This window comes from Oryx dammah, unplaced genomic scaffold (assembly GCF_014754425.2).
Source record: "Oryx dammah isolate SB20612 unplaced genomic scaffold, SCBI_Odam_1.1 HiC_scaffold_27, whole genome shotgun sequence".
NCBI lineage: Eukaryota > Metazoa > Chordata > Mammalia > Artiodactyla > Bovidae > Oryx > Oryx dammah.
Genome location: NW_024070211.1, coordinates 115,520,622 through 115,546,519, shown reverse-complemented (window position 1 = coordinate 115,546,519; position 25,898 = coordinate 115,520,622). Strand labels below are relative to the sequence as shown.

Here is a 25,898-nt window from a genome sequence, read left to right as displayed (position 1 = left end):
CATCTGACTGCCAAAAGAGTCCATGGCATAAAATAAATCTAAGAACATCTCCTGAAGTGAAGTGAAGTGAAAGTTGCTCAGTCGTGTCCGACTCTTCATGACCTCATGGTCTATAGTCTGCCAGGCTCCTCTGTCCATGGAATTCTCCAAGCCAGAATACTGGAATGGGTAGCCATTCACCTCTCCAGGGGATCTTCCCAACCTAGGTATCGAACCCAGGTCTCCCACCTGTGGGCAGATTCTTTACCGTCTGAGCCAACAAGGAAGCTGAAGAATACTGGAGTGGGTAGCCTATACCTTCTCCAGGGGGTCTGCCAGACCCAGGAATCAAACTGGGGTCTCCTGAATTGCAGGTGGATTCTTTACCAGCTGAGCTACCAGAATGATCAATAAACATATGATGAATTAGTTGGGCAAATATATGAATGAATGAATTAAATGAAAGAAAAGTTCCCCATCGTCCAGCAAAGAAAGGAAGCTTGAGTCTAAGTGTGATAGTCATGAGAACCTGCTCTTCATGAATATGACTTTATTTCACAAGGTGGAGATATGAAAGTTGCAGAAAAGATTCAGAATTTCCTGGATACCCAATACATGTGTGGTCTGTGGAAAACCTTTTTGATTACCTACTCTACCACCAATCCCTCCCCTTTCTTTCATGCTCCAGGCTTTTGCTTCAGGCAAAGCCTGGCTCCAATTCCAGTGCTACACCAGCTGGATACAACTCTGTGGCTATTCCTGGCCATGTGGCCTCATTCTGGTCAGAGAGATATAAAGGTGAGTCTGCTAGAGCTTCTGGGAAACAGATCCTTCTCTGACAAACAGGGAGGGATACTGAGAAAAGCTTGCTTACACCCTGCCTTTGAGCACAGCTCTGCAAAGTTGTGGCATCTTGGGCTATGGTGGCCCTATGATGTCTAAGATGATGAAAACACATTGAGTATGGTAGACTGAAATGGATGACCCTGGGCCTTCAGCGCAGGTAGAAATGGAAGATTCCAGTCCTCAGTGATATAGTTAAGCCTCTAAATCGTCTGTGAGACCTTCTATCCTGAAGATCTTTACCTGTGAGATCATTAAATACCTTTACTGTTTAGCTCGCTCATTCTTCAGTGGGTCTAATGTTCAATGCTGGCCCCTTCTCATGTAGCCATACAACCCAATGACAAATGTGTCTCTCATGAGAACCAGGGCTGTGGTCCCAAGCTAGCTAAAGACACCACTCCTTGTTTTCAGTTATTGGTTAACATTTCCCTGGGCAAAGTTCAGATTCATTCAATAATTATTTCACCCTAGAATATACCAGACAGAAGAGGAGCATTGGCTCTGTAGTAAGGATTACTTCATGATCCTATAATCCAGTTCAACCACAGACCTTCCTGAAAAGCTTTTGTTTAACTTTCCTGTGCCCTGACCTAACGTGCCAGTCCTGGACAGAAGGCAGCATACTCAGGAGGCTAAGGTCCATTACAAAATGGGAGGCTGCAATTCACACCCAGCCTCCCTACATCATCGTTCCCAACCCCAGCCCATCCCCTAACATACCTCCTGACAGCCTTCATGTCCTAATTCTCTCTGGTGATTGACATGCCTCCCCACCAGACTATCAGCTCCTTCAAAGTGAAGGAGAGTATCCCAGGGATAGCTGTATCCTTCCTCAGTATCCAAACAGGGCTCAATAAATGTTTATTTGATAATACTTTATCAACTCAATGGACGTGGGTTTGAGTAAACTCCAGGAGTTGGTGATGGTCAGGGAGGCCTGGCAATGCTGCAGTCCGTGGGGTTGCAAAGAGTCAGACATGACTGAGCAACTGAACTGACTGAACTATAGAAAGTTTAAGATCATTTGTAAGCTGGAGTTGAGAGTATTTAACAATGTCCCTGCAGAGAAAACACAGGTATGAAAAGATAATTTGGATTCCAAGCAGCAGGCACTATAACGCTGCATAAAGGAGAAAGCCAAGGTCACTTGGGCCTGAGATGGTAAAGAAAAGCTCTACAGAAGAGCTATACTTCAAACTAGTCCTGAAAGTGGATAAAGATTTAGACAGAAGAGGACTAGAAGGGCGTGCCGTGCAGGACACATGATGTGAACAATGTCAGGAGCCGAAGGACTGTTTCCTGAGAGTAAAGGATCAATGAAGAGAAATCAGGAAATAAAATGGGGAAAGGTGGTTTGATGTTAGATGGTAGACAGTCTTTATTGCCAAGCTCAGGAGTTCTGACTTTACATTACAGGAAATAGGAAGCTATTGAAAGTTCTAGAGGAAAGTTACAAGTATGTAACTTACAAATACCATTTACCATGAAATCTAAGTCACTCACTGATAACAATGCCATCTACTGTCTGTTAGACCAAAAAGTAGAAACATCTGGACCAAAGTTTCCATCTTCCTGGTAAATAGGTTGTATGGGACAGACACAAATGCCTTCTCATCTATGAACTATGGCTTCCTGCTAACAATCATACCTTATTTGAAGGAAAATATTTCCACTACATTCTCAGAGACAAACTAAAATTATAGTCACTCTTTATCTTTCATTTTTGACCTCAGGAGCAGAGGTCTGTAATAATTCCATACTTCATTTGACAGCACACCATCTCATCATTCCAGTAGGGTGCTTCCCTTATTTCATTATTTTCTCCTCCTTTCCCCAGAGTCCACATCACCTTCCTCACCCCCACACAGGCATTCTCATGTTGTCATGTTGCATATATGTTTGTATGTCTAGCGCTACATTGTATTTAACAAATTTGAATTCATTTTTAAAATTTGGACAAAAGACATGTTTTAAATCTTGCTCTTTTTACTTTTTCATACATAATTTTGATTTTTAAATTTATCTACTAATGAGAACCTACTGTATAGCACAAGGAACTCTACTCAGTGATTTGTGGTGACCTAAATGGGAAGGAAATCCAAAAAAGAAGGGATATATGTATATGTATAGCTAATTCACTTTGCTGTACAGCAGAAACTAACAGAACATTGTAAAGGAACTATTCTTCAATAAAATGTTTAAAAGTAATAAAAATAATAAAATTTATTCACAGTGCATAGCCATTTGTCATTGTTCAGTAGCTCAGTCTTGTCTAACTCTTTGCGACCCAATGGACTGCAGCACAACAGGCTTCCCTATCCTTCCCTATCTCTCAGACTTTGTGCAAACTCGTGTCCATTGAGTCAGTGATGCCATCCAACCATCTCATTCTCTGAAACCTCCTTCTCCTTCTGCCTTCAGTCTTTCCCAGCATCATGGTCTTTTCCAGTGAGTTGGCTCTTCACATCAAGTGGCTACAGTATTGGAGTTTCAGCTTCAGTACAGTCCTTCCAATGAATATTCAGGGTTGATTTCCTTTAGGATTGACTGGTTTGATATCCTTGCTGTCCCAGGGACTCTCAAGAGTCTTCTCCAACACAATTCGAAGGCATCAATTCTTCAACACTCAGCCTTCTATATGGTCCAATTCTCACATCCATACTTGACTACTGGAAAAACCATAGCTCTATATGAACCTTTGTCGGCAAAGTGATATCTCTGCTTTTTAATACACTGTCTAGGTTTGTCATAACTTTTCTTCCAAAGAGCAACTGTCTTCTAATTCCATGGCTGCAGTTACCATCCACAGTAGCATAGACATCTAAAATATTGCCTCCACTTGCTACACAGTATTCCACAGAATGCAAGCACCTAGCTTACTTATTCACCATCCTAGTGAAGGGCCTCCATGTTAATTCCAAGTCTCAGTCACCACAAACAATGCTAAAACTACACCCTTGTACATGGTGCCTTTCTGAAAATTTCTCTGGGATATGTCTTCAGTAGTGGGCTTGCAGAAGTAGGGCAACTATACAATTTATCATCTTTCCTTAGACAAATATTTTGGGATGTGGAAAAGGGGCACAGATTACATGACCTGCTATCCTGGGTACACGGGACCTCTTGTCAGCTGTACCTTGCTTAATCTCACTAAGATTGTCAGATCACTACAGTCATTTACTCTTCACCTAGCAACCAAACAGAGCTCCCATCACCCCATATGTTTGCAAACACCTGGCATTTTCCAGCTTTCTCATTTCAACATTCTAATGTCTTCAGTGGTCCACGTTGTCTGATTACTAGTGATTCTGGGTACCCCTGCTGATGCCAGTTCCTTGTTTGAGCTTCCTCTCTGGTGAATGGATTCTTCATACCCTCTGTGCATTTGTCTATGGGTTTTCCTGTGTTTTCCTGGTCAATTTTCAGGTGTCTTCTGTATATTCTGGGCTTCCCAGTGGTGCTAGTGATAAAGAACCTGCCTGCCAATGCAGGAGACATCAGAATGACACATCAGACTGTGTCTCTACAAAGACACATCAGAATGTTGAAATGAGAAAGCTGGAAAATGCCAGGTGTTTGCAAACATATGGGGTGATGGGAGCTCTGTTTGGTTGCTAGGTGAAGAGTAAATGACTGTAGTGATCTGACAATCTTAGTGAGATTAAGCAAGGTGTAGGTGACGAGAGGTCTCATGGGTCAGGAAGTTCCCCTGGAGGAGGGCATGGCAACCCACTCCAGTATCCTAGCCTGGAGAATCCCATGGATGAGGAGCATGGCGGGTTATAGTCCATAGAGTTGCAAAGAGTTGGACGCAACTGAGCACTCTGTACATTCTAGGTATTAATACAGCGTCACTTTTTCTGTCAGAGTCAGTTTTAAGCATTGCAGATATCTTCTCCCAGTCTGTCATCTGTCCATTAACATTATTGATGAGGCTTATAGTTTATGGTGGTCAAGATCACCACCATTTTGTCTTTAAAAATGAAAAGCTATTATTATGTTCTTCCCCAGGCTCTGGCTGCCTCTTCAGCTCATTGCACATTCTCTAGAAAACAACAGTAGGTCTACAATGACTTCAGCCAAGTCACTGACATCTCTCATGACAGCTGTGCTTAAACTTCACTGTGCACCCAACCACACGTGTGGCACCTGGACTCAGCATCTTTAAGGAGCTCTTCAAAAAGGTTGATGCCAAAGGCCAAGTGCCACCTGCAAGGAAACATGGCCCAGGATAGAAGACACTGGGGCTTGCAGAATGGGATAAGGGAACTAAAGGGACCTTGCTGCTGCTGCTGCTAAGTTGCTTCAGTCATGTCCGACTCTGTGCGACCCCATAGACAGCAGCCCACCAGGCTCCCCCATCCCTGGGATTCTCCAGGCAAGAACACTGGAGTGGGTTGCCATTTCCTTCTCCAATGCATGAAAGTGAAAAGGGAAAGTGAAGTCGCTCAGTCGTGTCCGACTCTTAGCAACCCCGTGGACTGCAGCCCACCAGGCTTCTCCACCCATGGGATTTTCCAGGCAAGAATACTGGAGTGGGGTGCCATTTGGAGGTGACCTAGTTCAAACCCTTCACTCTGCAGCTACAGCATTCAGAATTACAAGAGAACAAGCAACCTGACTGAGGAGCCGAAGGCACCATCTCTTGCCTGGTTCCAGGCCAGGGCTCTTGTTAGCACAGCAGGCAGGTGAGTCTCCTATTTAATCAAATGGTTCCTTACTGCATCCATCAGGCCCAACCCTCCCATTTCACACAATGTGGAGTGAGTCTTGTTTTTGTTTCACAGTTGACTTCTTATCCTGGGCTTGGAGTGGAAAAATGATGAAATGCTTTCATTTTAGGATGTCATTATCATCAGTGCGTGTATATTTTTACATTCTCAACATTTTCAAAGTAAAGCAAAAGACAGATAACCCCACCTTGCTGTGAGTAACATTTCTGAAAACAGTCCACCAAACCTCACCGAGACCGATGCAAAAAGAACTCAGCTCCATGGCTTCCCTGTTTCGTATTCACATGATGCAAAACACATGGGCCAAATTTATGTCACTGCAATTTGCCTGGCAGCCTGCATTTAAATCACCAGGGTTTGCGGCTCCATGTTTTAGGGTGTCGTTTGCAGTCCTGTAGCCAAGAGCTCTGGAGGAGCTCACATGAGGCATTGTTAGCCAGCTGACTGTGATAGGGCTCTTCTAACGGAACTAATTAGTATGCTGCAACGTATCTGCATATCTCTCAAACAGACATTGTTTGTATCTTTCCTCAGTGACAGGGGAGATTGTTCAGTAGGACACCTTACCTTTTAATATGCAGGGTTTGTTAGAAGAACAGCTCAATTCATATTTCCCCTGCTTTGATGGTAAGTGAACAGCAGTGGCAATATTAATCTGTAGTAACCTGTCAGTGAACTCTACAGCTAATATGATGTAGTTATGATTTTACCATCAATCAGGACTGAACAGGCTCTGGGCAATCCTTACAGCACAGCCTCAAAAAAATCTAATTGTGCAAAAGCTTCATTGGTTTCCAACATTTCTTTTTTATCTGTCACAGGCTTTAGGCCTAGTACACAACCTTGTATCATTGGCCTTATTGCATTAGCTTGTCGGACAAAGAAGAAAAGGCTAGAGCAGAGGGTTCCCCTGCATTCCATCATTTGTTTGCATGCAGGATTTTATTTGACAGTCCTGTATTGTTTTAGATGTAGATAAAAATGATTAGGACATACGGCATCATATGAACTTTTGAACTGCCAATTGCCAATGTATCCTAGAGGACTAAAGGCATTTAAAAATTCTGCTCTACCTACAGAGATGGAGATGCTCCATGGACGAACAAATAAGGTCTCCCTGGGGAATTGCATTTTAGAGTCTACATAATCTTGCTGGTTCTCCTTGACCAATTTTTATGCAGGGGAGGAGTAAACTCACTAGGAGATGGAACATTAGCAACTGATATGATTTTTAGCCAAAATGAAGGTTGAATATTTGTGATATGATCATAAAAAGCAGTTCCCTGTCTCCACGAACCTATACAACCAGTGAGAAGTAGCATGGGGCCACATGGCCTCCATTCATGTGGAGAATGTCCTTCTGGGTGTCTGAGATGCAAATTCTGTTCTAGTGAAAGCATGTGCTTAAAACATAGATCCACATCAAAGGAGCTCCTGCTCTTGAGTCCACAGGGTTGGGAGGGACTCTAAGCCCTAAAACATGTAAAAGCATTTAGGAAGATGAACTATTAACTATATCTATTTAGGCATTTTAATCTTTTGCATCTTAAATGCAATCGGGTTTTTTGGATCTGGGAAATTGCTAATCAGCATGTTGGATAAATGTTTCTATTTTGAAACTGTGCACATTTAGAAATAACAGCTGGCCATAAAGTATATATTTATGCTTGTGATTTAATGTATCACAAACTTTATATTTTACTTCACCTAGCTTCACAAAGAGACCACACTATTTTTTTTGCAAGCATTATATAACTTTTACAACAGCTTTATGACTCAAAAACACATATGGTTGTAAATCAGACATGTATACAATGCCCAAGATTTTTTCAAATTCAGAATGCCTTTTAAGAAAAAAAAAATTAAGGATTACATTCACTTCTTATACTGTTCTAACTCATTTAAAGATTCAACTGAAAATTCTTCAATCATCAATCAGGAAAAATCTGCATGGAATTAGAGCAATTGTCTTTTGAAACACTGCACCCTTGCTTCAAAGGAAACATATTTGTGACTAAGGGCACATCCACAGCACAGCTGAGCGTTAACCCTTCATGAACCTGTGTGCACATTGTCCACAACCTAACGAAAACATCGGCACAAAATAAGGAAATGGCTGTGGCATCCTGCACTGAGCATGCAGAAACGCGCCTGGGAACGACTGCGGCAGCTGCTGGAGCAGAAAGACAAAAGCAGGATGTGACGGTGGTTGCAGCATGGTGGTGGTTTTAAGAGTTCTCTGGCTACCGCGCTGTCATCTAGGGCATTTGTTTTAGGGGGAAAAAAAAAAGTCTCCGCATGATCTTGGCAAATATCCACATCTCAATGATCTTGAGGAAGATCGCCTGGAATCATCTCCACGTTGCAGCCCCCTTAAATGTTTACAGCACCCAGTGTAAGTGTTCTTGACAACGTGGTCAGCACAGCGGTGGCAGCGGTCCTTGTCAGGATAGGGAAAGATTTGCATTTGTCTTGTCAGAGCAAGTTTAGTTCCAAAGTAGTTAAGTAATGGGTAAAACTTACTATTAGGTCCCGCTGTGCTGTTGTTAACAAGCAGAACGTGACATAGACTGTTCCTATGAGCGGGGTAAAAGTGAGAAAACTGGGAAAGATCCCCAAACTGGATTATGACCACCAAATAGAAAATCTAGACAGCTTAACTCAGACATTGCTGGATACCCACACTTCTTTTTAATTAAAAAAGTGTCTACAGAGACAATTGTACAAAGACAGGTACAATTCAAGCCAAATGATAATGACGATGGTAGGTGTCTCCAAAAGTAAACAGTGCTAAATCAGTGAAGAGTGCTTTTTCACCAACATTTTCCTTGGATAAACTGGATTAAAAAGATAGCTGGATTCACCATTTTAATGTCTCAATAAGTGTAAGTTGAGAAAATCATCTTTCAAAAGAGTTTGCTTATAACAAAGGCAAAAGGTTTGTGAGGGCAGATAAAGGGTGGAATTCCTTTAAAAGGACTGTTAGGGGAAGTACCCTGACTGAAACTGCTCACCCTGACCAGGCACCATAGCTACTACTTGCACGAGTTGTTTTACGACAGGAGGTCCTGGTAAGGAACACGGAGAGGTTCCAACTGGAAGAGTTCAGGAAAGGTCAAAAGGTGACACCACATGTCCAACCACCTCCCAGAATCCTCGCTGGCATCCCTCTTGGCTGAACGAGTGTGCCACCAGAAAGGACTCTGAGTCAGAATGATTGGTCAGAGACAACCTGGAAACTAACCCCATCACCACAAAACCCGAGACCATGAGCCACGTGGCAGAGCAGTTCTCCTGGGTTCCCTTACCCTACTGCTCTCTGCCTGGGTGCTCCTTCCCAATAAAATCTCTTGCTGTGTCAGACATGTCTCCTTGGACAATTCATTTCTAAGTGTTAGACAAGAGCCCACCTTCTGGTCCTGGGAGGGGTCCTCCTTCATGCAACAGGACTATCTGATCATAGTGATAAAGATACAGAGTTATGGAGGAGGAAGGGAGAAAAACTTACAAAACCCACTATTAATCAACTGTAAATCTAAAGTATAGATAATAAAAAGGATTGTGTAAATTGTATTTTCAAACCTTCCTCTCAATATGTATACACTACATGTAAATGTAAAATATACATTTTCATGCCATCATAATGGTTTCTAGTAAAATGTCAACTAAAACACATCAGTTCAGTTCATTCGCTCAGTCGTGTCCGACTCTTTGCGACCCCATGAACCGCAGCACGCCAGGCCTCCCTGTCCATCACCAACTCCCGGAGTTCACCCAAACCCATGTCCGTTGAGTCGGTGATGCCATCCAGCCATCTCATCCTCTGTCATCCCCTTCTCCTCCTGCCCTCAATCTTTCCCAACATCAGGGTCTTTTCAAATGAGTCAGCTCTTCGCATCAGGTGGCCAAAGTATTGGAGTTTCAGCTTCAACATCAGTCCTTCCAATGAATACCTAGGACTGCATCACCGGTACATTTTTGGTGGATTTTGTCCTTTTTGAGGATATTTTCTAGATCCCAGGGAATCTAATGCAGTTTCATATAATTTAAATATTCTAAATTATACTCCGCCTTGAAGGTATTGTTGTTGTTGTTATTTAGTCGCTAAGTTATGTCTGACACTTTTATGACCCCATGGACTGTAGCCCACTAGGTTCAAAGAGCAATAATCACTCAGGCAATATTGAGGAACTGGGCATGGAAAGAACTGAGAAATAATATAAAAGTCATAATGGCAAAATGAGTGAAGTTCAGCAGCCAAGGAGGGGGAAACACAATTATAAGCTCAGTTGGTCAGAATACAATAAAGCTGATAAAAAAATAACAAAGATTAATTTCAAAATTATTAGAAAAATGTCAAGAAGTATATGAATCATTAAGGTAGGATCAGTCAGGTACTGTGGTATTTTGCCACAGAAAAATTAGAGGAACTGAATTAGTCTTCAAATATAATCACATTTACTTGCATTCCTTTTTGAGTAATTTTATGGCATCGATATAAAATTTCAGATTAAGTCTATAGTTCAAATGAAATATATGTTGTGGGTCAAATGAAGTATTTGGTTGAATCATATGACTATGCAATTTTGTAGGCCAAAATTTTTTGTACTTTATCAATTTCATGTGACTCATGTAATATATCTTGCAATGTAGACAATTTAGGATAGTTTTTGGAGTCGAATGGGACATGTATGGAATCCATCTCAGTTCTACCCCCACTTTGCTGGCCGTGAACCCTTAGGCAAGTAATATGCTTTTATCTTTCCCGTGGTGTCCTCACCTAGATAACAGGCATCTGGTATCCATTCTTGGAGCGCTGTGTGAATTTGTGTGGATTAGATGAGTGACCTACATAAGTACCTTGCACAGGGCTTTGTCCCCATTTAATGAAAACATGGTTCTTCAAACATTTATGTTTAAAGTCAGCAATTTAGAACTCAGTAAGGAGGGACATTTCCTGGGCTTTAATGAATCTTTTGAGGTGTCCCAAGATTTTAAGTGTCCTGGACTTCTGGTCACCTTCCAGAAAAGACACACCTAACACAAGCCAGCTGTCCATATAGGTGAGAGCATCCCACCAGAACACCTGCTTTGAATTAATGTCAGCTTCCCTGGTGGCTCAGAGGTTAAAGCGTCTGCCTCCAATGCGGGATACCTGGGTTCAATCCCTGGGTCAGGAAGATCCCCTGGAGAAGGAAATGGCAACCCATTCCAGTATTCTTGCCTGGAGAATCCCATGGATGGAGGAACCTGGTAGGCTACAGTCCACGGGGTCGCAAAGAGTCGGACACGACTGAGCGACTTCACCTTCACCTTCACCTTCACCTTCATGTCTGAAAGATATCTCAAATCTTGTTTCTACACCTCACTCTGCCCGGGACAGTAGAATTTAAAATAACCAGGAAGACACAGAGAATAATGCTTTGAAATCCACAGCTGTTAAACTGTGAAGTAGGGTGGGTAGGGAGCTTATGCCAAGCCCCGCACACTTCATTAGCAATTTGATGACTCCTGAATGCCTAATGGTATTATTCCAATTGGCCTTACAAGTTTTGGTTAATTTCCTTCAGGGTAAGCTTTCTCACTCCTGGTCCAACCAGAGAAGTAGGTGCTGGGCAAACTCTGGAAGGCACTAGGGTTTTTTCTTTTTTTTCTCAGTGGAGTCCTGATCTCAACATCCACTCTGCTTTCCTCAAGTCAGCCTACAAAGCGAATCCACTGCCAATAAGCATTCTGGCTGAAAAACACAGCCCTGAGAGTGAGTAACGATGAGCCCAAGGCTGTGATAAGTGATTTCCATGTAATATTTCATCCCATTCGAACAAGTCTGCAGTAGTATCACTGCCAGGTAGAGAAAAGGAAATAAGTTCAGCCCCAGCAAAGTCACACTACTAAGTAGGAAGGAATTCTGGAATCTGACCTCTCTTCTAATATACCTCAGTGCTTCTGAAGACCAAGAATAGCTTAAGAATAGGCATGATATAGAAGGCCTTTTTAAAAGTAGAATTTCCACATCAAATGATCACTGAGATTATATTTCTTCATTACACCCTCCAACTCATTCCCGTTACCCTTCAAAATGGGTCAAAATACCACTCTGACTTCATTAATATGACTGAAAGGGTGCTCTTTCTTCTATATGAGTTCCATTGTTTTAACGCTGAACGGGACTCTCTCGATGAACTGACGCATTGTTTCAATCTCAGCTTTCCTTCCGATCCTTGTTATGGGTATTTTTCAGCTTCAGCAACAGTGCCCCATTCCACAGCTTCTTCTGGTGTTAGAGATATCAGACTTTGCCCATTTGCACCTTTAGAATTTGTGCGGGCCCAGGTTACAGGGCACAAATCAATATTCTGCATTAGAGAAATGCAGGAGTGAGCCGATAAGAGTTAGCAGTCATTTGCTTTGCCTCAGCTACAGCTGGCAGGGACCTCGGAGGGAAGCTAACAGATGCTTGTTTGCTAACAGAGGCTTCCTCAAGCAGTCAGAGCCAAGGCCCCGTACCTTCATCAACCAGTCTGTCCAGCCTAACATGAAAGGATAAGGGACATTTGGGCTTCCTCAGTTCCTGAAACCAAGTGAGTTCTCCTTCTACTACTATTCACTGTAAATTTCCATGCTTTTCCATGGTTATAATATGAAATAATATTGTATGAAGAGTTAGATTTGTAGTGCAAAGGGGAAAGGATTTTGATGTGGGACAAGCCAGAAACTGGTATCGGGGTCATAGTTTCTTACATCGATAATTATAGGAACTTCCTATAATTTGAGTGTTCAGAAAATCATAGCCAATGAAGCCCCACTACGCACTTGGTAGATAGAAAATAAAATGGCAGCAAGAGGCACTTGGAAGAACACGTGGGTTTCCCTTTGTTATAGCAATATAGTAATTTACAGACCTTTTCTTTTATCTCCCTAAAAAAAAAAAGAATAAACATGTAACAATAAAACAGAGAGTCAAGAAAACTCTGTCTCCTTTGGATTAATCTCTGTCCTTGCCTACACGTGCACCCTCCTGGGAGGAAAACGAAGACTTCAAGCGTAGCAGTGCCCTCGCTTACAAGGCTGCTGAGGAGATAGAACACTGTGAAGCCGCGGTAATGCTTGGTATCCATTATTGGTTTTGTTTCCTCTTCTGGATTTCATGTATTACACTGGGACTTTTATTTATCAAAAATATTACCCTGAGATACATTTTCTGAAGATTACAATGGCTAGGTCTGAGTCAGGTTCATGGGGGAGACAGTCTCTCAAATGGGAGAATGGTAAACGTATAAAGGAATAATAAAACCAGAAATTGGTATAAACTTTGGGGGATGAGGTCAGGGGAGGGTGTCTAAAAAATGAAAGATGAAATAATAATATAAAAGAGTGTTACTTCAGTTTGAAATCATGGTGGGACTTACACACAGCCAGAGGTGTGGAGGGGGAGCTTAATGGGGCCGGGGGGTGGGTGGGGCTGGAAAGAGACACAGACTTTGTGAAAAATAAGATTTTATACTTGAAGAACAAAGAGGAGTCACTTGGGCTGGACATCAGATGTTGGTGGGGAAGTGGTCAGTGATAAGCCTGGAAAAGAAAACAGTCTAGAGCTTAGAAAACTTTGGATGCCCAGCTCAGCCATGTGGACTTTATGTGTTAGACACTGGGCATCTCTGGGGGAGTCGGGGGTGGGGCAGGATCTCTCAGCATGACCTGCCCAATCAGTTCTGTTATTCAAGGTCATTTGTCTTCAACATGTAGGTTGAATTTGAAGGTACAGACTAGTAGGAAATTAGGGAAAACTGGAGGTGTGAACTAAGGTGGTGATATGGGAATTAAATGGAAGCCAAGGTGAGGATTAAATGTTAAAGGGCTACAAAATGTAGACCTCCCCAGATGACTCAGTGATCTGCTGGGAGTAGAGTGGTTTAACAGGAAGGAAGGGCCGTTGGCAACTGAGTTTTCAACCTTTGGAACTGGGTGCCATTTTTTTTTTTAAAGAACTGGTTTGAAGACACTGCTGATCATCAAGTATTTTGTATGCACCATTTCATAATATACTCACAATTTTTATTGATGTTATTCCCACCTTACTTCTGAGGAAACTAGGATTCCAATAAAAATCAACTTGCCTAAAGTCACGCAGATAGCATATAGAATCGTGAGGACTTGAACTCAGCCCTCTCTGGCTCCAGAGTATATGCCCTATTTCAGATGTTCTCCATCTTTCTTCTGAAGAATTCTGGAGATACTCAGAAGTTCGTTGGGGTCTCCTGGAGAGACCTGAGAGAGGCTAGGCTCCTGGGTTCCATTTTGGCTTCAACCTGGCCTAAGTTGTCCTTTGATGAGAGGGTTCTCCTACTAGCAAAGCCAACATGTTCTATTCCATCTTAAGAGAAAGGCATGTTTTCAGACATGTTTAATTTTAAGAGCAAATAAGACAGGTGGAGGTGTCTAAAGGTTAAATATGAAGAGTCGATCTTAGGGATGAACATATAGGTTCAAGAGCATGTCTGTGGAAGAAACTGGTGAAAGGAAATGCCTTCTTCTATGCCAAGATTAGCTTTCTAGGGTAAGAGATCACATTCTGGTATTTCTAATATTAGTAAATCATGTTCAGCTGTCCCATGCTGGAAGGGCTACATGCTCCCAGCTTTTCTTTGATGCTAGGTGCCCCTCTCTCGAGCACCTACATACCTCTGCTCCCACCAACTGAGTGTCCAACTTATCAAGAGCTCTATTATCAAGAGCTCTTATCAAGAGCCCAACCCAGATCTTTCCAGCTGCCATTTATTTCTGTAATTCATCATTTTATTGAATAATATGTAAACCAGAGCAATGCGAATGCAAAAGAAAAGAAATTTTTTCTCCTTGAAAACTAAGTGGAAATTATTTGGAAGGAACAAGCATATTATTCCAACTTCAAATGAAGTTAGAACGAGCCTGTTGTAAAATATTAGGGGAAAACCATAAAAATCTAGACAAATTCTGGGCTCAGATTGTTTTTCAAGTGTCTTTAAATTCTTAGAGCATGAAGAAAGTAACACTGGAAGCTGTAGGTGACACATTATAGGTACAGATTATACCAGAAAGTTGACTGGCCCTTCAAGCACCGGATCTCAGCTCTGCATCAAAAGAGTGGGAGATTGAAATATATTTGTAAGTTTCAAGTGAAAATAAAGTGTTACATGAGTTTGTGCATATCACTTTTTATGATGCCTCGCTTTAAATGACCCCTTTATTAACCTACAACAACTAGTCCTAGCAAAGTCTCCTAAGACTAGGTGGGTCCATCAACTCAAGAGATATTGAATTGGCAAAAAAAGTCATTCGGATTTTTCTGTAACATCTTATGGAAAAACCCAAACAAACTTTTTGGCCAATCCAATATTTCTAGTCCTTGAATAGAAAGGGGATTTTTACTACTTCAGCACAGGTCAATCACTTAACTCTCGAAATCTTTAGGTCAAATCAACTAGGCCATGTGGCCGGAAACAAAAAATTATGAATTGGGCTGAAGCTTCCTTGACCTCAGAAACATGAGAGGTGGGGTGAGAGTTTAGATTTTAAATGACTTGGTTACAATTTCCATTTAGCAAATCATGTGGAAAGAAATTCCTTCTTACTTTGTATGTAAGTTCCTTCATTGCTAATAGGCATTATTCCGCCAGTCTCCACGGTGATAGGAAAGAGGGTTTCCGGCTAGGCTAGCAGGAGATGGACTGTTGTAAAGCATTTCTCACAGCGTGTGCAAGGTCAGATTTTACTGGGCTGCCCTGGAGAAATACGAGGAGCTGGAGCAAGCAGAAGGAGAGGCTGCCTTGCTCCCCAACAGCTGCCGCATTGTGACCCGGAAGCCCCGCGAGTTCAGCACCAGCCATGAGGCCTGTGTCTCTAATTGGCACTGCAGCAGTTGAGACTCCTCCCTTTGTGCCCTAGACTGCCAGAGCCAGAGGGGGGGGGAGAATAATACGCGTGTGTGGTGGGCGATCACCTGCTTCCCTTCTCTTGTTGCTATGGGTTACAGAGCCCAGAGCTGGAGAATAGGGCCAAGCGCTCAGGCTGGAAATAACTGCGTCAGCCTCTAGGAAAAAAAAAGAAAGAAATTAGAAATAGGGAGCAGGGAAACAATGGGCAAAAGAACAAGAATCAACATCCCAAGGCGGCCCAAATGTGAGCAAGGAAGCCAAGCAGGAAAATAAATCTCACTCCCACCAGACACACTGGTTTAATCAGTGATGAAGAGAAAAGAATACATGCAAATCTGTACAGCAATCCTGTGCCTCCGCCCACTGGGGCCTTAGGTGTCTGTGTGGGATCCACCTTGGAGATAAACAAACAACGTCTGTTAAGAGTTAAGTCAACAGCTGTCAGGGAGCCCATGCTTTGCGTCCCATTATGGAGCACCAGGCACTGAGCAGAGAGATACACCAACAGGAAGGAGGCTGTGACCTTGGGGAGGCCATCATTTAATTAGGCAGCTTGAGTCTGTAAGTCAGGCTTATTGTGAACCCTGCACCCAAATACTCATTACTCTTGTTATTTGATGGCCCATCAGGGAAAAGAATGCGTTTCCTCCTCTTTCCTATAGTCTCTGACTATTTTGAATGAAACATTATAGACTTTAGGAATAGTGGGAACTTTTCACCCAGTTTAATCCCCTCTTTTCACAACTGAAAAAACAAGCTCAGAGAGGTTTTGTGCCTTGATCAAGATAACCCAGCTTGTTTAGGGCTGTTTGGTTCAGTTTTGGTTTTGTTTGCTTGCTTGCTCTTTGTGGAGGGAGGAAAAAGGAGAAAAAAGGATGAAATTGATGCAGCAAATGTTGAGCTGTGTGAATCTCAGACTGGGTGGCCAGGAGGTTAGATCCCATAGCTCTTCCGAGTAAATGATCAAGAAATGACTAAGACCTCGGCTTTGGGATAGGGTCCCGCACTGCCTCTTGATGTGAGGACAAGGGCTGCGTCCTGCTAGTGTTGCTTGAGTCACGTCTCATGGCAGGGCATTTGGAGGGACATGGTCATGCAGGTGTGATCTACAAGCCTTTCTAATTCAGACCTGGACCCGCCATGAGCTTCCAGGAGCGATTTCTTCCTTCTCTGACCCCGGTCAAAGGAGACAGTCCTCAGGATCTTGCAGGTGCTGGGAGACTTCAGCCTTTCTCTCCTTCCTGGTTTCCTGCACTCTCCTCTGGTTACCATCTGCTACTGGTGGGAGGCTGATTCTATGAGAGGCCGTGGCTAATCTGTGCTAAGGAGAACGTGTTTCTCTATACCGAGCGACCGACTTGCCCTTTGCCATCCCCCTTTCCTGCTCTATCTTCCACTTGCTAAATACCGTGAGGTGCCTGTCCTCTTCTTGGTTTCCAGTGTATTTAGGCTCAAGAATTTAACCCCACACATTAAAACATGTGGGAAGTGGTGTCGCTTGCATGCTTCTGGCAGCTATTCAGAAGACGTAATATCTACCCAATGCCAACAGAGTAGAAATAACAACCATGGCAGCCTGCCTCCAGGCCCCTCCTAGAGAAGGCTGTCAGAGAGCGGCGAGCGTGACCCCCTCATAGAAGTGTGTCAGGCATGTCTAGCTCGTCTCTCCCCACTAGATCCCCATGGGGTGGGGTGGGCAGGACACAAGGAGCAGAGCCTAGCCCAGGTTTCTTAAAAGGCAAAGAAATTATTCCACAAACTTCTGAGAATCTTTATGAGAAAGAAGTAGAAATCTCTGGACTTGGGGAACACATAGGGATCTGTAGGCCACATTTCTGAATGCAAGTTGTCCCAGGAAACAGACTTCATCTAGGTCCATCCCATCTGAAGCACCGCATCTATTCCAAATGCTTTAGGAGAGAGTTGGACCCTTTTCTCTACTAAAGAAATTAATCCAGAGTCTAAATCCTATTTGTTGTTAATGGGTAGATATCCTTAAGATAGATTCCCCAGAGAAGCCCTTTGACCTTGGCCAGCCCTCTACAGGCTGCGTATGTCTCTCAGTAGCCAAAGTCCACAGATCTTTTTGCCTCGTTCGAAGGTCCATCCATACTCCATGTGCTTTTCAAGATCCTCATACTGTGTCCTCTCCCTCACTTCATCACTTAATCATTTCATCAGTGGAAAAGATTGAAGGTAGGAGGAGAAGGGGACAATAGAGGATGAGATGGTAGGATGGCATCGCCTGCTCAACGGACATGAGCTTGACCAGGCGCTGGGAGTCGGTGATGGACAGGAAAGCCTGGTGCGCTGCAGTCCATGGGGTTGCAGAATCGGACACGATGGAGTGACGACAACGACCTCACTTCACTCTGTCCTTTCTCCAAATCACTCTTTCACTTACCTTTCACTCTTTGAGTTCCATCCAGAAATGACGGCTTCTTGGGGTTCTAGGATTCAGCAGCCTGCCCACAAGAAATGTTTGCAGAGCCCCTACTGTGTGCAGTTCCAGTCTAAGGGGCTGGGGGTGGGGTGGTAACTGCAAACATAGTCGATGTGTTCCCACCAGATAGTCTGCTGCTAAGTTGCTTCTGTCGTGTCTGACTCTGTGCGACCCCATAGACGGCAGCCCACCAGGCTCCCCCGTCCCTGGGATTCTCCAGGCAAGAACACTGGAGTGGGTTGCCATTTCCTTCTCCAACGCATGAAAGTGAAAAGTGAAAGTGAAGTCGCTCAGTAGTGTCCGACTCTTAGCGACCCCATGGACTGCAGCCTACCAGGCTCCTCCGTCCGTGGGATTTCCCAGGCAAGAGCACTGGAGTGGGGTGCCATTGCTTTCTCTGACCAGATAGTCTAGGGAGTCAGAAAAGTCAGAGGAGGTGAAGTTTCGGCTGAGAAGGAGAGAGAACTAACAAAGGGCAAAGGGAGAAGCAGGTACAAAGTCTCCAAGGCAAGAGAGAACACAGCGGGTGTGAGAAACAGGCAGGAGCTGAGTTGAGTAGAGCCTGAAGTAGGGATGGTGAGAGACGACTGGGGAGGAGGCTGGCAGGGAGCAGGTCATGGAATACTTTAAACCTTGTAAAACCACACCAAGGACTTAGACTTTACCCTTTGGGCAGTGAGGAGCCATTGAATATTATAAGCAGGGTGTGGTGTGATCAGGTTTGAACTGTAGAAAGATTGATGCAAGACTAGAGGAGCAGGGCAGTGTTAGCAGAGCGTTACAGAGAAATCAGGTGGGGTAGGTATGACCTGAGCAAGGCCAGTGACTGTGAGGATGGGAAAACCTGAACAGATGAGAGACTTCTTTAGAAGCAGAACAGACGTCTGATAGCTGTGCGGGCTGGTACAGAAGAGCATAGGTTGCTCTGAGGGACCTCACTAGTTGTGGAATGGGAATACACCAGTGACCTCGGATGTCAACCACTGCTCTTGTCCAATCACAGCCCTGCTGAAAGGACAGATCTAGAGGAGACTGTGTTAAACAATGTAACTCCTCTCCACCTGTTCAAGTGGATAAAGCCAGGGGTAAGCACCTGACCCAAAGGCAGGCCACACACAGGCTGGCCGGCAAACCATGATGTACCCTGGCCCATAAGTATAATCTGGACCAGTTAAACTTGCTCTCTTGGAAATATGGACTATGAAAATGCAAAAAAAAAAAAAGTGAGTTAATTCATCCTTTTAATTGACTTTTAATTTAATCCTGTTTAATTCACCCTTTCTGAACTTCACAGAGGGTGGAACAAAAGGGAACCTGTGCTTGTGAACTCATAAGAAGCGGGGATGTTATGAGCAAGCAAGGAAGCCAGTCCACAAAGAGGGAAGAATGGAGTGGATGACAAAATAAGCAGTTAAACCCAGAGAGGCATCCCTGTAGCTCCTGAGAGCAACAGAGAGCACAGGAGGTTTCTAGAACTATCTCAGACCCTGAGCATTTTCTATTTCTAGTGCTAGTCCACAAGCATCCTTGAAATAAATCACTTCTGCAACTTGAGAGTCTCTGTTCATTGCAATGAAAGAGCGTTACCAAAACACTCACCTAATATTTTGCCCAGCATCACATGCTATCTCTGCCCATCTTGCAGCTTGTCTCCAGTGTGGCCAGAGATGCTTGCCTGCCTTGGATTCCTCAGGAGAAATTCTCCCATCCCTGATGACTTTCCAAGAGCTGCCTTTGGCACACTCTGTAGGTACATTAAAATCAGAAAGAAAGTAAAGTTTCATTCCAGAGATTCTGCTCTATGGCAGAATTTTAAATCCATGACGTGTTTCAGTGGGTTGAAAATGTCTTTGAACATGTGCACCCATCTCAGAGCTATGATTAATTACTGGTGGTTGCTGCTGGTTATGCCTGCAGCTCTCAGCCAGAAAAAAAAGTATTTGAGCTTTTACATTCTCTGAGAAAGATTCTCTTGAAAAAAAGAATGAAAGAAAAGAAAAAGCTGGGTATAACATGCAACAAGGTCTCTGTATTTTCCAGGGAGCTTTGGCCCAGCCAGCACCTGTCCTCAGATGAGATATGATGAAGGCAGGTGAGGTATGTGGCTCTTCCCCACACTCCAAGCTACCCTCATCCTGCTCTGTGCACATTTCTGAATTAGTTCCAGCTAGTTAGTGTCACTGCAGGACAATTTAGACTGCCATTGTTTGAGTATTCAACATATTCTTCGATGACGGATTCTCAGAAAAGGCAAAATCCATTATTTACACACAGTAGGAAAATAAACTTTCTCCCCAGCCTAAGACAGGAAGATAGAGACAGCTTTTCATTTTAGACAGTTGGAAATTTTGCTTTCAAGCGGCATTGTCAACTCTTTTAATCAATGTCCTTTGGAAAAACAAATTTAGCTATTTGGCTCCCTTATTCAGTAGGGGTGAGGTGTAACTAAGTGTATTAGTTATCAATGGTTCATGGTCTGTTAGCCAGCACTGGCTTTATAATAAAGTGCTGCTAACTGACAGCTATGCCTTGAAGAAGCATCACAGTAAAAAAAAAAAACAAGTAATAATGCAAACAAACCTCCAGATTTGGCAAGCACAATGAAGGGAAATAGGGAGAAAAGGGTATTTCTCTACAGCTAGCAGAAAAACACTCTTCCCGGTGCATCAGAGCTGTTCTATAGCATAGTCACAAAAGTTTTCAGGTCTTATAGCAGGTTGTTGATGTTTTCTGAGCTACATTTCACCAGATGCCAAATGTCCTCAGGGTCAGGATGGGAATAGTGATCTTACCTCCTGTGGATGGGGAGTCAGGAGGTGGGGAAATGTCTGCTCCCTAGCAAACACTCTGCAGGGCACCACCTTTGTGGCCAGGAAGGCTTCAGGTGGGTAGTCACTGTATTATAATTAGACTGGGAGAAAGAGCTATAAAAGGGTGTTTCCCAAAGAGAGTTTCTAGGAATGGATTAGATATAATGAAAGATTAAGAGACAAGGTCAAATTAATTGGGAAAATGATGGGTTAAGTACATCCAAGCAGGTCTATTTTTTGCAGGGCTTCTCGAACCACTCAATAGGCTGATGACTCTGTAAGAAGAATGTAGTTTGCAGGCTTCTCAGTCTCTTTTGTGGGGTGGGTGGGGAGCACGGGAGACTTGTCTAGAGAAGCTCATCTCACCGAACCAGCACACTATGAGAAAAGTCTTTGGGAGAGTTTCTCTACTCACAGACTCCCTCCTAACCCTTGCCCCACATCCTATTCACAAGGTCTTTTGTACCCAGCTTTAGTTCCAAGAGCTTCCCTCATAGCTTAGTTGGTAAACAATCTGCCTGCAATGCAGGAGACTTGGGCTTGATCCCTGGGTCGGGAAGCTCCTCTGGAGAAGGCACTGGCAACCCACTCCAGTACTCTTGCCTGAAGAAACCCATGGGCGGAGGAGCCTGGCAGGCTACAGTCCAGGGGGTCACAGACCCCACCTGGCCCCTGCTCCATCCTGTTTTCTCCTCCTTCTTCGAGCTTGACTACACCACACCTATCTTACTCTGACTGGGTTCTCCTAGATTATACTCCTGAGAACATTCTCTGCAGCCGCCTTGAACAAATAACCCCCTGCTTACCCCTTGCACTGGACCACAGGGCCAGGCTCACTGGTGAGTCCTGCTCAGCCCTCCTTGCAAATCTGTGCTGATTATCCAGTGGCTGGATGCCCCAAAGAGCTGGGTTGGGTGTCTGCCTTCCCCCTCCTCCCTTCCAGGCACCAGAAAGAGGCATACCCTGAGCTGCCTCCATGGTCTACGGGCCCTGCAGTGGCCTGAGGGGCTTGCAGGCTCCGCAAGGCTTCCAGGGAAAGAAGCAGAGCTGATGTTGCTCCCTACTCCAGCACCTTCCCTTCCCAAGTCTGCCACCTTCTCCCTCTAATTTCAGTCCCTTCCTGTCTTGCATGGGCTTCCCTGGTAGCTCAGATGGTAAAGAATTTGCTTGCAATACAGGAGACCTGGGCTTGATCCCTGGGTCAGGAAGATGCCCCAGAGAAGGAAATGGCAACCCACTCCAGTATTCTTATCTGGAGAATTCCATGCACAGCGAAGCCTGAAAGGCTGCAGTTCTATGGGGTTGCAAAGAGTCAGACACAACAGAGCCACTAACACCTGTCTTGCATAAACAGAACTGGCTTGGGGCATAGTCTCTGGGTTCTGCACCCCTTCCTTCCAAGCACAACCTGCTGTTACCTGTATCAGTCAATTACACTTAGGTATAATTTTAAGCCAGTTTTTACCTCTCTGAAGACATTTATTTTATATTAGGGAATGGAATGAGTGGCCTTAGGAAGTAGAATATGGAGATGAATTCTCCGCATGCTGAAAGCAAGACTGCCTTTACAGAAAGCTGGTCCTGGTGATGATATTAAGCAGGAGAGCAAATTGGGGACTATATAATTTTGTGCCACTGGCTAGGCTCCCAGGTGTTGAGGGTGAATAAAAAGATCCCATATTTTGAAAAACTTGTACCTGGAGCTAACCATTCAATACCGTGATTATGGTTCTTACTGGCTGAACTTGCATGCCCTTTTAAAAATATTTTTATGTCTTGTACAGAAAAATGGTTTTGTTATTTGAATCTGCAATATGGGAAAGAGGACAAGAAAGTAAACAGAGTTCTAGTAATACATTTTCCCTCTTAACTTTGATGGGTCAGTCATTCAACCCTGGAAACCTAAGACCTCGTGAACCTGAAAGATGACTGGTGGGACCAAGAGAAGGCCTGCCTGAGAGGGAACTACACGGCCATTTACTGAGAATAGTGAGTGTATCTGCTAACAAGCAAGCAAGCAAGCAAACTGGCTAGTTAAGAGCGAGAGAACGCTGCAAAACTCCCTCGCTCAGTTATAGGCCTTTACGGACCCCTTTGTCTGTGGTGTCCGCCATTGATGCTCACAAGAGAAACCCATTTCAGCAGCCCCTCTCAGCTGGCCAGCCTGGGCATGGTATGAGAACGGACACTTAGGTTTTGTATCATCTCTTGAGTCCAGCTGTATAGACTTTTCTCAGGATGGAGCTTTCTTGGTATGGAAATGAAGCTGCACACTGAGATCCAGCAGCCATCTCTGCCTCCAGACTCATGTCCACTTCACAGAAGCCTTCCTAGATGACCCTACATCCGTTTGTACCCTTCCCAAACACAAGTGCTCCCCACCCCAACAGAGCTTATTTCTCTCATGTATCACCTGCTAGTGAGTTAAATACTCAGATCTTTTACTTTATCTATTTCTGTCCCCTCCATGCGTTCCTCATAATGTAGGACCATCCAACCAGAGATCTTTTTACATGTTTTGTTCCCTGCCTAGAAAAGCTTCTGGCACATATGTTCAATAAAAATATGTTGACGACAAACTATATAAATTAAAATTATTAACTATCTGGAAATGGACAGTACCCTCCCTTAAACTATGAAGTCTATTGTTCTACCTGTACAACTTTAATTTCATGCATGTTTTTGAAATTGCATTGTGTCCAAAGTAGGGTACTATCAGTCCTAATATTTAGAAGTAAAACTGTTATGTTTTGGTAGATAGGAATAATTATTTCAAAGTCATTAAAGGTGATTTTTTTTCATGTGTAGTAAGTCTTATCTGACTTATTTCTTCCTAATATATATTGTTGAGGTAGTACCTTACTTGACCTGTTTTCCCATATCTTCAACTTCAGTAACTTTCCCAAAAGATACCTAAGAAAATTTTAGTATATAAACAGCAACCTGAGGAGAAGAAATGTGACTCACAAAGGTTAAGAGCTTTCCCAAAGATCACGCAGCTGGAAACAGACACGTTTAAATCAGGAATTTGGCATCACAACTTCTTCATCACTGAGATTTCTATTCACTATAAATGTTATAGTAGAATAGTACCAAGCATTTGCGCATTATTTGCTAATAAATATAGTTCATTCAATTTTCAAGATTAGAAGTGAATTCCACAGGAAAATTTGAGCAAAGACCCTAAAAGTTATATTTACAAGATCTGAAGCTTCTAAAGCATCCATTTTGAGCTGGAAGTCTATTTTAAGCCATATGGAATATTTCTAATTAATTAATCTAATTAATCACCTACCCCAAAATTAGGTTTCCCTGGTAGTTCAGCTGATAAAGAATCCTGCATTGCAGGAGACTCTGGTTTGATTCCTGGGTCAGAAAGATCTGCTGGAGAAGGGATAGGCTATACCCACTCCAGTATTCTTGGGCTTCCCTGGTACCTCAGCTGGTAAAGAATCCGCCTGCAATGAGGGAGACCTGGGTTCAGTCCCCAGGTTGGGAAGATTCCCTGGAGAAGGAAATGGCTACCCACTCCAGTATTCTGGCCTGGAGAATTCCATGGACTGAACAATCCATGTGGTCGCAAACAGTCAGACACAAATAAGTGACTTTCACTTTCACCTAGGGGTTCATGTTTGGGAACGCATGTACACCTGTGGTGGATTCATGTCAATCTATGCCAAAACCAATACAGAATTGTAAAGTAAAAATTAAAAATAAATAAATAAATTAAAAAAAAAAATAAATAAAATAAAATAAAAAAAAAATAAAAATAAAAATAAAAATTAGAAGCCTGTTCCACCAAGGAACCCTTTTAATGTTTGCTTTATAAAGATAGCACTGGGAAGGACCTTGGTCGTTGTCTTAGCCCATTTGGCCTGCTCTTAAAAAATGCTGTAGACTGAGTGGCTTGAACCACAAACTTTTTTTTTTTTTTTCCATTGTCCTGGAGGCTGAGAAGTTCAAGATTAAGGCACCAGCAGATTTGGTGTCTGCTTTGTAAACAGCTGTCTCTTCACTCTCCTCTCAGGGTGGAAGGGGTGAGGAGCTCTCTGGGGTCTCTTTCACAAAGGCAATAATCCCTTGCAAGAGAGCTCCACCCTCACGACTTAATCACAACTCAAAGGCCCACCTCCAAAAACCATCAGATGGGGTATTAAGGTTTCAAAATATCAATTTGAGGGGATATAAATATTCCATCCATAACAGCCTTCATCGACTGAATCCCCTTGCCTTTATCTGAGAAATCTAAGACCCTTGGAAGTTCACACATCACACAGGGGTTAGTGGCAAAGCCAACAACGCTAGCGGGGAGCTCTGACTCCTAGTCTAGTGTGCCTCTAGGTACTCCTTCTTCTCCAGTGGCCTGCTTGGACCAGTGGAAGCAACCATTAAATTACCTGTCAGTTCTCCTTGTTCCAGGATCGCTAATTCAAACCATGTTGGTATTTTCATGATGGTTTAGTCACTAAATCGTGTCTGACTCTTGCAACCCCATGGACCATAGCCCACCAGGCTCCTCCGTCCATGGTATTTTCCAGGCAAGAATACTGGAGTGGGTTGCCATTTCCTTCTCCAGGGGATCTCCCCAACCCAGCGATCAAACTCGTGTCTCCTGCATGACGAGCGGATTCTTTACCACTGAGCCACCAGGTTGGTATTTTCCCTAGCATATCATGACTTTATGAATACTCAAGTATTTGAAGGTGTAAAATCTCAAGAACAAAACTAGTAAAGAAGAATTGTCCTGTCAGAGGTGACTCTGTGCCAGGTCATTCAGGAGGAATGAATTTTGTCCCCAGGGCTCTGGAGAGCTGAGGCTGGCCCTGGTAACTGCAGAATCTCAAGAGAAGACGTGACAGGGGAAGTGTGTGGACTCGTGCTGAGCAGTGTACTTTGTCAGCACCTGCGATCCCTTCACCACCTTGCTCAGTGCGCAATATTCACTGAGCTGAATCTGTATCAAATTTAAAACTGGGCTTGAAGCAAATATCTGACGTGTTAGAAGACAAGACATCAGGTGAATCGTAAGTTTTCTTTGTTTAATTTTACCTTTGTTATCCTTTTACATGAATGCAGTTTTTTTTTAAGTACCTCATAAGATTTTTGCCAAAACTAAATGAGATCATATGAAACAATTAACACAACCAGAGCATAGCGCTCAACGAATGCATGT

The 25,898-nt window shown here is 43.4% G+C and overlaps 1 long non-coding RNA gene across 1 annotated transcript; it reads left to right on the top strand.

Moving 5' to 3' along the window:
• Positions 1-5,378: 5,378 nt before the first annotated feature.
• LOC120854175 lies at positions 5,379-10,131 on the top strand. The gene is made up of 2 exons (XR_005718918.1): positions 5,379-5,513; positions 5,613-10,131. It is a non-coding gene; the product is annotated as an uncharacterized LOC120854175 (long non-coding RNA).
• The last annotated feature ends 15,767 nt before the right edge of the window (positions 10,132-25,898 follow it).